This window comes from Polypterus senegalus, chromosome 5 (genome assembly GCF_016835505.1).
Source record: "Polypterus senegalus isolate Bchr_013 chromosome 5, ASM1683550v1, whole genome shotgun sequence".
Taxonomy (NCBI): domain Eukaryota; kingdom Metazoa; phylum Chordata; class Cladistia; order Polypteriformes; family Polypteridae; genus Polypterus; species Polypterus senegalus.
This window is the reverse complement of record NC_053158.1, coordinates 180737844-180752370: the sequence shown is the minus strand read 5'-3', so window position 1 is coordinate 180752370 and position 14527 is coordinate 180737844. Positions and strand designations below refer to the sequence as shown.

Genomic DNA, 14527 nt, shown 5'->3' with positions numbered 1-14527 from the left:
TATAGCGGGTTGGATAATGGATGGATGTTAAACCATTACATTAATCGTGTAATTTTATACGTATATGTTGATGCAGTCTCACAACAGTAGATGTTTAAAAACTTTCAAATAGCATTTTCAGGCAAACTTGAGTAGAAAATGTGCTGTTATAAAGGCAGGTTTGGTAGAGCTTGTCTAAATTAAAGCAGTCGGAATTGTTTTGGTATTCATACGGTAATTTTTAGTTTTGGTTTTAAGCAGTGTTTATTTTTCAGTTAATGGATATAAACTGTAAGGAAATAAATTTAGTAAATGCACATGGCAAGGTAAATCGGGTAGACCACAATGATCATTCATCATTGTTTATACAGTAAAAATACCACACTGAAATAACTTACAGTTCATTAAATACGTCACATTTGTTTGCAACTTGTGGGGGAAATCAAGACCCTCCCTCCGCCCCCAAAACCCAAACCCCAGAAGACACACACACACGCACATACACACACTCCTAAAAGATATCTTTACTACCTTGTTAGAAAAAAACGAAAAACAAATGCAATATATGGGGGCAGATAAAGAAATATCGCCTTTCGTTTTATCTAATAAAAGTTCAGTACTTAACAATTTAAGCATCTTGGGTGATAGTCCCAGAATAAAAAGGTTGAGAAACCCTGTCCTTGACCAAATTACACAGTGAAAAATATAAACGTATTATAGTACAAGTAAGTAATCAAGTATGTAACTCCTGCAGCATACAGTAAGCAAATCTTAGGCCACAACTTTACCTACTTTTAGTGAGTTATAGGAAGTTCAAAATAAATTGGAACCATTGGGTAGGCTGTATTTAGCTTTTTCTATTTATAAAGATAAGGCATGAATGATCTGTCAGTGGTCAGGACACACAGTACATTACATGCATCGCACACAATATATATGGAAATGAGTTTGTTACAATATATTAAGGTTAATATATGTCTCTAATGTATTTCAGATATAATCTTAAAAATATATATTTGAACTACAAATGTGTTACATTAAATCCCACATATTTTTTGGTCAGATGAGGTGGCTCGGGCATCTGATCAGGATGCCTCCTGGACGCCTCCCTGGTGAGGTGTTCTGGGCACGTCCAACGGGAGGAGGCCCCGGGGAAGACCCAGGACACGCTGGAGGGACTCTGTCTCCCAGCTGGTCTGGGAACACCTCGGGATTCCCCCTGGAAGAGCTAGAAGAAGTGGCCGAGGAGAGGGAAGTCTGGGCATCTCTGCTCAAGCTGCTTCCCCTGCGACCCGATCTCGGATAAGCGGAAGAGGATGGATGGATATTTTTTGGTATATTGCAATATGTTTTATTTTCATAAGTGTGGACTATAAATCACATGGTTGCTGGTATAAACCCCACCTGTGATTCACTGTATGACCCTAAACAAGTCCATATTTACACAATAAGTTGAATCTGTAACCATTGTTCTCTAACTCTGTAATTGTAAAGTGCCTTGGGATGATGTTCACTGTGTAAGGCACTATATAAAATAAACATGTTATATGGAAATCTGTACAGTATTTATGATGGGATCTTGAACCACTTAATGGATTATTATTTTTATGTACTGTGAGCTTCCTTTTACGTGCTGCATTTTACTCAGTCCCACTTTGTATTTTTTTAAATGTTGCCTCATACAGTCAAAAATGTTATACATAACTTTTGTTTCCCTGCTTGTTTCTGTTGCCGTGGAATATCTGTCCAGTATTTATAAACTCAGCACAGGAAATTGTGATAAATAAATATACAGAAAAATATTTCAGAATCAGTAAAACACACAACTGAAGTGTGTCCATTAGTAAAGAGGCATGAAATTTTGTAATTTGTTTCATGCACTAAAAAATAAACAAAAAAGAATCAAGAGTGGTTTTAATATTTTCAGAATGTTTAATGCATATAATTACGTAATAATATCTGCCTGTGGCCTTAAATTTGTATACAGTACACATTTAAAGATATTTTTGTTATTTTCAAGGATGTAGTTTTAATTGCATACTAATCCTTCTAATGACTGTATGTATGACTGGGCAGTTTGATGCTTTTAATCTAATCATAACAAAAACAGAAAAAACATTGCTTACTCTTTCAATATTATCATTAAATCATAGCTTTTATGTTTTATGATTATCTTCCGGGCAGCACGGTGGCACAGTTCGCTTCCCAGGTCCTCCCTGCGTGGAGTTTGCGTGTTCTCCCCGTGTCTGTGTGAGTTTCCTCCGGGCGCTCCGGTTTCCTCCCACAGTTCAAAGACATGCAGGTTAGGTGGATTGGCGATTCTAAATTGGCCCTAGTGTATGCTTGGTGTGTTTGTGTGTGTCCTGTGGTGGGTTGGCACCCTGCCTGGGATTGGTTTCTGCCTTGTGCCCTGTGTTGGCTGGGATTGGCTCCAGCAGACCCCCGTGACCCTGTAGTTAGGATATAGCAGGTTGGATAATGGATGGATGATTATCTTCCATTATATTGCATGTTATAGTAGTATGCATTTGTTCTGATTCTTGCAGTTACCAGTCTGGACTAATCCTCACAATACCTGCAAGGTATGCTTCTTCAATCTTATTTGAGGATGGCTAAGATAGACTTGAGATTCTACTCATTACATTGTTATACTGTATACTCAGTAATTTATATTATACAGCACAGCAGAGTCATAATATGAATGTGTTAAACTCATGCTCCTCACAATTTACAAAGGAAAGCTGATAAGGTATGAGTGACATAAGCAACAGTTTGCCAAAACATATGCATAGTTCTCCACATTTCAGGTGATGGTCATTTGAAGATACTGGCAAAGCAATATGAATAATCTCAATTCAGCGTTATGTTCTAAAGCAGTGTTTTCCATCCTTTGTGGTGTCACAACCCAGTTTTTCACATGCATGTTTTCCGTCCCAGCAAATTTAAATTTAACGCAATCACTTGAGTAGTGAATGAGATGGTCTTCCTTGCTGAATCAAGCACAATCGTCAGAGGGGAGGGTGTCCAGAATCGAGTTCGGCCACAACCCACCTGCAATGCCACTGCGTCCTACACCGGTTGGGAAATGTTGCTCTAAATAATCTAATTATATTCAATTGCCCCTTTCATCATGCTGCACATTTTGTCTTTTTTTTTTTAGCTCACTTATCTGTTCATTTAATCTAAACTTTATTCCTGGTCACAAAGACATGGTGTTTATTGCAGGATATGCTTGTATAAAACACAGCTTTACAATCCAGTCACAAAGCCCCTCACTTGCATCTGGCTACTTTAGATTAAGGGACAAGAAGCAAGCCAGAGCAGTTGTACGAAATTCCTGTGAACTCAAGGAAGAACGTGCTTCGAAACTCTGAAAAAGAAGACATCACAACATGGCATTAAACCACTTCCCATGGATTTTAAGGCAACGATGTTAACTGCTGTGCCTTTGTAGTCTTTGTGAACAAAACAGGAATCTCTTTTGATGTACAGTCTCCCTAGAATTTATTTGTACATTCCTTTTAAATCACATTGTATGTAAAGGAAAAATTCAATGTGAAAAAATATGTAAAATACTAATGTATTTGAATGCCAATGTGTAGTAAAATTTAAAATGTTAAGACTAAAGCTAATTTGAAATAGCATATGATTTTCATTTATAAATCCGGTTGACATGTTAAATTCACTTTACATGATCAAAGCAATTAAAAGGCAAGTATGTTTCCTTTTTGTAGTTTTACTGTGACATTCAACAGTTTACTGCTGCATCTGTCGGCCCTCCATATCTGCAGGTTCTGCATCCGCACATTCAACCAACCACTGACTGAAAAATAAATCCCAGAAAGTCCCAAATAGCAAAACTTGAATTTGCTGAGCAGTGGTGATGTGGAGCGCTACGCTGTGTCCACGTGAATGAAGTGATGTATAGGCATACCCTGCTGTAGCCTCCCGGCCTTTCACAGATCCTCAGTCTCTCTCCAGCTTTCATTGTTTGAGCATTTTTCCCCTTGCGTCTCCCCTGTTCGCTACTTGTGTTGTGTGTAACTGGTTAATTCAGTGTTCAAGGGTTGGAAGATGGGCTTCTAAATGTTTTATATTAGGAAGCTTAGAGCTCGCTCTCTCTCTCTTTCTCTCTCCGTCTCTTTCTCTCATACTGGATGAAGCAAGACTGTAGGTGGAAAACGATTTGCCACATGCTGCTGATTTGGCGGTTTCTTTTTTCTTTTTAGGTGAGCTAAATTCTTTCATAAATCTTGTTCTGTTTACCCAGTTTTCTAGTATTTGCTATTTATTTTTATTTGTTTGTGATTTAATAAGTGATAGTTAAATAATTATTTGATGTTTTAACCAGCAGTGCTGTAGATACAGAGGTAATGCAAAAACAGGTTTGTGATTGGCTGCAGATTCCAACATGTATACTTCTTAGCTTCTTTAACCTGATTGCAATTTTAAGCAAGCAATGAAGTTGACCTTATTTGACCAGATAGGACATACAATGCAGAGCACACTATGTGAAGTTTACATGCACATGTGCTCAGGTCAGGTTGGAAAGCATTCACTGACACAACACATTGCCGCACCCAATCACGATGAAACAGCTTGGCATCCTGGTTGGACATGTGGTCCAGTCCCACCATCCTAAAATGACGATCTATCTGCTGCAGCCAGGAGAAACATGGGTGTTCCCTTGGCCTGGTCCAGCCACTCAGGTCCTCAACAATGAGGATCTTGCGAGTCGGATCTCCCTCTGGAAATCACGCCACATGGCCATAGTGCCATAACTAATGCTCCCTCACAATTCAGGTAATGTGCCTATGTGAGAAACCACTCGTTTGACACAAAGTCAAGCCAGCGGAACCCAAGGATTCTCGGAAAAGACACAGTACCGAAGGTGTCCAGTCTTCATCTCAAGTCACTGGATTCATCCATATCTTGCAACCATATAGCAAAACAGGAAGCACCAGGACTCTAAAGACTTGGACCTTCGTCCTTTTGCAGAAATATCAGTAGCACCGCACACCCAGTGACCTTGTGACCCCCACACTTTCCCAATTCGTCTACTGACTTAATATAAAGAGTCACCAGAGACATGAATGTCACTAAGTTCAATGTAAGCAAACCTCTCAATGTAGTTGACACTCTCTCTGCTGATGGCGGTGCCCAAAAGGTCATTAAAAGCCTGGATTTTGGTTTTCCATTCAGGACACTTGCAAGCCCAGACACATGAGCTTGTTTGTTATTAAGGCAGACACCAGGGTTTCATGTGCACCCTTTGTTTCTGTGAAAAAGTGGCTTCTAAAAAGTAATTAAGAGAGAATGTAAAGTTGCTTGATATGATAAAGCATAAATGAAGATGCGCATAGGTTCGATTTCATTTTATATAAGGTAATTGAGCATCCACGGACCAATCCCTCGTTGATATGGAGGGCCAACTATATTTACTAATTTTACGTTTTAGGAGTCCTATATTTATGTGTGTGAATGTGAATATCAAAATATTATTGAAAATTACTGCAATGAACTTTGAAGATTTGCATTTTTAGGCACAGATGAATTATTACAAGAGTGGGAAAAATGAAGTTCCATTCGAAGCCAAGGTAGGTGAATTTCTCTAGGATATAGTTAAGAAAAATTATTCATTTTGATGGAGGTCCAATTGAAGGGCAAATTTCCTTTCCAACTATTTGACTGTTTTGGAATTGGTTTTAATTTTTTAAGCATATACAAACTGTAAAGACTTCTCACCCAGCTTCTTATAGTAATTATGCTCCTTATGCTATTGAAAAGAAATCTAGCTTTTAGTGTATGCCTCATGATGGTATAGGAGGCTGCTAAAATGACCCGTGACACAGTTGATTACACACACAATAAACAACTCAACAAACAAATGCAACCAAGGGAAGTCTGCACTGTCAAAAACATTTAATACAATTAAAGGCTCTCTTTCAATGTACAAAACTTTTATTACATACATCAAACAAAAACACAATTGCATCACGGAAGGAAAGAGCAGGCAAACAGTCCTGACACATTATCTGTTAAATACATGTATATATATAAAATACATTCAGGTTAAAATTAAAACACATCAACAATTATCCACAACACTGTGTACCAACTGTTTAACTGTTAATAGTGGCATTATTTCACATTTCCGGATTGCTGATGGGTTGGACTACCATTTGACAAAAACTGTCTAGCTACATCTAATATACAGTAATTTGTGTCCTTTACTGGCCACACTTGAAAGTTTATTATGAGTTCATGTTAATGAAAATAACAACTACTTCATATCTATCAGGTTACCAGACGTACTGGAAACTTATTACAGTAGAATTAGAATTGGTTTACAAAACATTAAATATTAAGATTTTATTTAAAAATAAATTCAAGCAAACAGATAAGTAAATATACTTTAATACCGACTGAAGAACAAAAAAGTCAAATACATAAAGGATAATAACAAAACTCACCAAATAATAAATTTTATATATATAATAATAATATAATTAATACATTTCTAAATTACCTTGGTTAGATTATTAGTCATGGATATTAAACCTGATCAGATCTATTTATATTCAATCAAAGTGTCTTTTGCTTATTTCAAATAATAACCTTCATGACAGAACAGGACAATCAACAATTGCAGAGAGACGTAATTAAATAAAAATCGAAATATCCATGTAGTTCAATTTCATATGTCTCTGCATATATATACTCAAACAAACAAAAAATATATTAGAAGACATGAATGTACCTCATGTATGTTGTCTGCTTCATACACTACATAATACATAGTATGATTTCAATCAAGTTTAAAATAAAATAAAGTTAGTTAAAAAAAAAATAAAAGAATGACAATATGACTTAATATTTACTATGGAATTTGTTATACTGTACAGAGCAGCCTGGCTGGAGCACACACTATAATGTGGCATTTATACAGAGGGAATACATTCATCATGGTCAGAATATACGTCAGTGACAACATTTCTGGTGGTTCAGGAAATACTTGGTTGAAAAATGTCCAAAGAATGCGAGGGCAAAGATACAAGGCTTAACTGTGTTTTGTCATATTGCAGCATGTAGGCTGGAGTACTGAAAGTCGACAAACATTGAGAGCAAGAAATGCAAAGACATTTTTGATTTGCTGTGCTTTCTGTCAGTTGTTCTTATTCCGGGAATGTTTAACATAAAAAAATAACAATATAACAACCTAAACCTTCAAAGTGTTAAAAACATGATGAGAAATAGCAGAGACATTTATGGATGAATGGCTAGAGAAAGGCTTGGTCACACCCAAATATGAATTTTATTCAACATGTGCGAAAAATGAGAATATAAGAGGTTCTCTTTTAAGTTTAAAGAAACAATGGGAAGTATATCAGAATGTGAAAGTTAACATCTCTGTACTAAATATGAACTAATACTTTGACAATAGAGTTAAGTAAAATGAAAACATTGTGTGTATTTCCATATTAAATATGCTTTTCCATTTTATTCTAGTACTGTATATCTTCTCTCCCACTGTTTACATACATATGTGTATATTTATATTTGTGTGTATATATATATATACATATATACAGTATACAGTATATAGAGAGAGAATTGAATGTCAATGTGTAGTAAACTTTCATATGTTAAAACTAAAGTTAATTTGAAATACCTTACTATCATTTATTCATAAGTCAGTTATCGATAGACAGATAGATAGAAAAAACAGAAATTAATGAGTGTGCACCAATAAAAACATTGAGTTCTTTTCAGTTTTTAGTATGACTTTCCCATATTTTTATTATAGCAATGGTTATATTTTTTCTCTCTCTTTCTATATATATATATATATATATATATGTATACTGTATATAGAAATATATGCTATATTTAGACTATTCATATATCGATAGATGGGACAGGCTTTGTCAGTGTACATTTGTACACCAACAGAAATAACAAAAAAAAAGACTAAATTTATTCCATGGTGAAAAACAAGATGTATATCTTTTTGTATAACTATTTTTTTTTTTTTTAATTGAGCATATACAGAAAAGGGAAGCAGTTACGCAAAGACAAAACCTTTTTTTATAATAGTGTACTTGTTATTCCTCATATGCACATGTATTTCATTTCCTCAAATGGTGGCTTTTATAACGCCACTCTGTAACTTCTTATCTGAAAAATATGGATAGGAATTTTAAACGAACGGCCTACTAAACATTAAACAGATGAACAGCATTAAACTATTATTTTTTTTTTCTGCGTCAGGAATCCCATACTCCTTGTTTAAAATGCAGTGTACCTCTAATCTGCCAGCCTGGTTCCCAAACCCATTGGTCTACTATGATCAAGTAACATTTTAATTTCCAATGCTTTAAAGCTCATCATGAAAAACATACTTTGTATTATCGTATACGTATCATAGTATGGACACATACTGCAACACTATGGTGTTTTTCTAATTTCATTTGTTACTTGTAATTTATTCCCAAAGAACTGTGCCTTAATTTAATGATTCAATTCACTTTTTTATAAGTATATATATTTATTTTAGTTTAATGTTACAGAAAAATTATATGAAGTTATATTTCTGAAATAATGACATACTGCACTGCATAATTTATATGGTGATGGGATTGTGGTGGATGTTATGATTGGTTGTTTTATTAATCTGCTTTTGCATGATTGTATTGTGTTTATTTTAATGCTTTTTTGTGCAGCACTTCGGCGCAACCTCTGTTGTTTTAAATGTGCTTTTTATAAATAAGAAAGAAAAAAAACTACACAAATAAATGGCAAAATATGTAATATAATATTTATGTTACACAAATGCTGCTTAAAGATCAAATTATCCATTTTTAGTCTTGGAAAGAATTAAGAATATCTTTACTTTATGAAAGCAAAACAAAACAAAACCGGAAAGTTCAATTGCATTACTTGGGTGTATCTGTCAAGCTTCATTACAATTGATATGTAAACCTAATAGCCAGTTAGTGTTCAACTACAGCTGTAACTTACATTACTCTTGTTTAACCAGCAATAAATATGTTGTGGGAATTTAAAAAGAGCAGTAGGAATTTAGTATGTGCCAAATTACAGGTCCATGGACATGTTTGTTGCTGTTGCTCAATGCATAGCAATAGCAAGACATTGGTAAGTAGGAAACAGAGGGATAGAAGTACCCTTAAGAAGCTGGCACTCTAAAGGCCTCCTTTGTGAACCGTCATACTTAAAAGGAACTGTAACTAATAATGGCTTTTCTGCATTCAGGTACTATATAGTGCCAAATATGAATCTAAACAAACTTTTGAAGAGTAAAGAACCAGTGTCATCTTTTTAAATATCAGATACATCTTTTTGTATTCATTTGCAGCTATAATGTCAATTTGAATAGCTCTTTTTCATAATAATTCACATAATTAAATGATATAATGTGAACATTAATTTAACTCAAAGTCCCATCAACCAGTATGTATAACATTTCTGGCATTGTGTTTGTCTGGATAGTTCAGCACATTGAGGAGTGCTCAAAGTGTCTCATCTTGTGTAGTGCAGCTTCTTACATGTGTGCTGACATAATAAAAAGCGGCTCAATATAGTTTTGTGTAAATCTGCACACAAGCTGTGATTCTAGCATTGTTTGGAAGCTGACATGAAACTTTATTGTATAAACGTTTTGAGTAGTATGAAAAGCATTTTCTGTCTCAAGAAACAGAAAGGGACTTGTGTTTGAAGTTAATGAATATACCATATATTACAAATATTAAGGATATTCATAGTATTTTATTATTTAATTAGTAGCTGACACAATACAGTTATGTAATTCATAATAATGGACAGCTGACCATTTTTAATCATGTATCTTTGCCATGATAATTGGTAAATGTTTTTTAGAAATTATTGTTACTAAATTTGAGGCACTGCACTGGTTCGGTTTAGTTATATTTCATTTGGCAAATAAACAGTTGGCTGCTTCTCTGTGCTTTTTAAATCTAAGCAATAGACCATTTGTAATTAAATAAAAAAAGAAACTCAAATTATGTTCAATGATTATTAATGAACATTGCTAAAAAATGAAATAAATATAACAAAAATTAGGCCCATTGCAGCCTCCATAATGTTCACTCATTTTACATTCACACTGAAAGGTGCTATATAAATAAAATGTATTATTATTATTCCAACCATAAATGTAATTCATATTGATGTGAACAAGTAATACTGTAAATACTTCACAGTTTTGTGAAACATGACTGAAACACACAAGTAACATCTTCAAGTTTCCAGCAATGAAAGGAACTGGTTCAACTACTCTTTCATTCTGACTGCGATTAACCTTCTAAATATGTTTCATTTTAATAAACATCCACAGGCCTAAATCATAGGATGAACAGTTAGCATTTGCATCGGTCATCAATCAAGGGTAAATGTTGATTTACTTTGTATGTCTAATAAGTTAAACTCTTGTTTCACCTTAATCATTATGCACATTGCTATATGCTAAGTTTATATTTGATGGCTGGGTTCTTTGTTGAGGTGTTTTAATGCTATGCTGTGGTCTCTCTGTAAAACCTACAGACAAACCAAATTTCTCTCTTGGGACAATAAAAGTGCATTTAATTAAATTGAATATTAAATAATATATTATTACCAGTGCAACCAACCTTCATATTGCAATCTACAAAAACATTATTTCAAGTATTCCCTCCAAAAACAACATACTGTATGCAACGTGCTGTGATACCATATGTGCTACAATCACTCGATGGCAGGGTTCACTTTGAAATCTACTGAAGCAATTTCAGTGGTTTTTACGTACCCAATACCATAAAAATGTCTGATCAGAACAATGACTGCTAAATTAAATATTTAAAGAGGAAGGTGATGCTGCTCAGAACTTTACAAACAAAAGCATGTAGTAGGGTGTTGTACCGTGTTAGCCATTGTGGATGTAGTGGGAAGTCGAGCAAAATGACACCTTTTATTGACAAACTAAAAAAATGATAACATGCAGGCTTTTGAGGCAACTCAGGCCCCTTCTTTCGTCTTGCCTGAAGAAAACGGCTGAGTTGCCTCGAAAGCCTGCATGTTATCATTTTTTTAGTTAGCCAATAAAAGGTGTCATTTTGCTTGACTTCTCACTACAAACAAAAGCATGTCAGTGATAGTACTAAAACTTTGAAATGGGTAGTTAAGCAAGTTGTAAAACCAAGCTATCATTCATCCATCACATTTCTTATAGTGCTTTGTTGTGTAGTTTTACACAGTGGGAGCCTTTTTGGATTCATCAAGTACAAGGCAAAAACCAGCCCTGGATGGGACATCATTGTATTTTGGGATAGGCTCAGAGACATGCCCATAGGCAAACATAACTGGCAACATTTGAGCTGCTAGTTAATTACATAGACACTTTGGGTTTTGGGGGAACATTCAAATGTGCATGGTCTTTAAAGTCTAGCCCAAGAATTAAACCTTGATTCCTGGTATTGTAAGTGGAACTGAATTTTGCACTACTCGTCCACAAGCCGTCATAATAATGCATGATATACTCTTAAAATGTTTAATTCAACTGAAGGTGGCAGGGTCTGTCAACATTTGGGCACGTGACAGAAGCCAACCCTGGAATGGGCAGCAGGTGGACCTGCTCATGCACACATCTGTGGAGCACAATTAGAACTGCCAATTAACAAGTTTCATTAGGGAGAAAGGCAAAAAGTATAGAAAAGTTCAAATAACTTGGAAAAATTACTATTTGAGTCAGCAATAACAGAGTATGGAATAAACCAAAGAACGCATTTAGGTTGGAACAACTGGGAAAAAAGGTATCGGGAGTGTTATGCAACCAAAGAATTAGTGTAAGAGTGAAAGGTACAATGTATCAAACAGTGGTCAGACCAGCTCTGTTTTATGGATCAGACACCTGGGCAGTTAAAAAGGTGCATGAAGGGTCAATGGATCCTACAGACATGAGGATGTTGAGATGGATGTGTGGAATAACAAAGCTTGATAAGATCAGGAATGTGGAATCAAGGGTATAGTTAAAGTTAAGCAAATCTCAAAGAAAACACAGGAAAGAAGGTTATAGTGTTATGAACATGTAATAAGAACAGAGGTAAATAATGTGGGGAAAATAATCATGGATATGGAGATGTTGGGATGACCAGAGAGAATGAGGATGAACTGTGTGTAGGGTTTTCTGTGGGTAAAAGGGGTATCAAGCGAGATAGTGTACAAAAGATGAGAATGGAGGGGGGGCGTCCAATATAACAACCACACAAGAAAGTGGGAAATGCTTTAGAAGAAGAAGAACAACAACAAGAATCTTTGAGATGTGGGAGGAAAACCAGAGTATCTTACGGCTGTACACACTGCATATGAACAGCAGAATCCTTATTCAAAACACTTTTTACCAACCTTTTTTCAGTTTGAGATACTCACTTTTTAGTACTTCTGTTGTAAGAGATTGTGAGGTTCTTTTGGTCTAAATATTTAGGTCCTAACTAAAGTCTCTTATTTTCATTTAATAATGTCAGTCAGTCAGTCATTTTCCAACCCGTTATATGTCTTTCTCCTTATTCCCTTGTAATTTATATACAAAATGCATTTAGTCCATTTCTTTCTTCAATTATGTATTTTGGATTGTTATTGCTTTGCTGTTGTAAATATTGTTACTTATACAAATTACATAAAGTCTGAAGAATGCTCAGAGCTTGTATAGTGGGAAATGTGAACTGTATAAGAGCCAACAATGTCTGCTAGGTTGTCTGATTTTATTATATGTAATTATTTAGTATAACACCTTGCCAATGCTTTATATAACTCTTGGCATTTCAAGTATGCCTAAGATCTGTGTGTAACACTGTATTTTTAAAACTTATTTATTGACTAATTCAAAAAAATAAACACATTCCTATAGATCACACTGTTCAACACTAACAGCCTTCCACTCTTTATGGCACATTGTGGCATTCCTATGAGGAAAGAGGCCATGTTATTAGAGAAATCTGGTCATATTTTTAAAAGTCCCTCTGAACCACATTCAGCTCCTCTCAGATGGCTGAAATAGTGCGAGTAAATTGTAATTTAAAATCTGGAATCACAGCATTTTACCAACAGTACAACCAACCGTGCATTCTCATGTAGACAGCACACTAAAAAGTAATAAATTGATCCTGAATTGGCTTGTTCTATTTATTTATATGTACCATATGCCACCAAAGAAATAAATTTAATGTACTGGAGTTTTGTAGTATTTTAAAATGTTTTGGTGTTCATATGCTGTATATAAATGACAAATACCTTTTAATTTAGGTTCCCAGATATCTCTGTCTGCTATAATTGTATTATGCTTGGAAAGGTTAGACTAATTTATTATTTAAAATTAGACCAGTTATTTTCAACTGATGAAATAATTGCAGTTTGTTCGCGGTAAAAATTATTAAAACATTATTTTTGGAAATCCTTTTCCCATTCCAATTTATACATTTTACCATGTACTTCTGCTACTACTAACTACTGTCGTTTAAGCAGGAATCCAATGTTCCTACATTTTCTTAGAATATGGTGCAGATCCAAGATGTTATTATTAATTGTACCTGTGCATGACAATCATATTTTTTGATCTGTACTTAATTTTCAATTTTAATAAATAGAAGATTCCTGTATTTAAAATCTTAGAGGATTTCTATAACGTGAATATTTTCCTAACATCTGGGTCTCAAATTTAAAGTTTCAAAAACCCATTTCTTCGATATATGTAAGAAATTTTACTAAAAAGATACTTGCTAGGCATTCTTAATATTCCTCAAATATCGCTAAAAGAAATTATAATATTTTTTGGTAATTAAAATATAAGCATTTTTTAAACTCTACCACTCTCTTTCAAGAAGTTTCTGCTTAGATGACTTGAACTAATGATGGATTAGGGATCTTTTAGTCAAAAAATGTTAAATAAAGTATGGAGAATGACAAAATATACACCTTGTACAATCTGTGCAATGCATGGTGTAATTCTTTTAAAAATGTACACCACACTTATCTTACTGAACTTGTGTTATCTGGTTGGTTACCTAGATAAGAACCAAATTGTGAGGACTGTTTTTAGGGATTGCTGTTATTCCTAATCACTTTAACAGGAGTATTCAGAGTATTACCAGACTGAACAGAATATAGTGAAATATTATAAAAACTGTCGAATATATACCAAGGGTAGGGTTGCCAGACATCCCTTATATACGGGACATGTCCCATATTTGATAATTTTGTCCCTTGTCCCATACTGACCTTTCAGGGACACCCAAATGTCCCATATTTAGTTCATTTTCAAATTTTATAATAAAAATATATTTTTACTACCTTCTTACGGTACTTAGGTGTAACTTTATAAGTAATTATACTTTCTTTTCTCAGATTCTCTTGATGAAAATAACAAAAATGTAACAAGGACACGAGTGTTTGCTGCCTATTTGCAACTTGTTCAGTTGCTCTGGTTAGCTGAGGACAGCAACACTCTTACCGATTTGCTGTCCAGCCGCGCTGCTGTGCA

At 34.7% G+C, this 14527-nt stretch overlaps 1 protein-coding gene across 1 annotated transcript in view; it reads right to left on the bottom strand.

The window, feature by feature from the left end:
* Positions 1 to 14527, bottom strand: part of LOC120529671 (pituitary adenylate cyclase-activating polypeptide type I receptor-like) — a 262708-nt gene that overhangs the window by 738 nt on the left and 247443 nt on the right. The window lies entirely within an intron of this gene.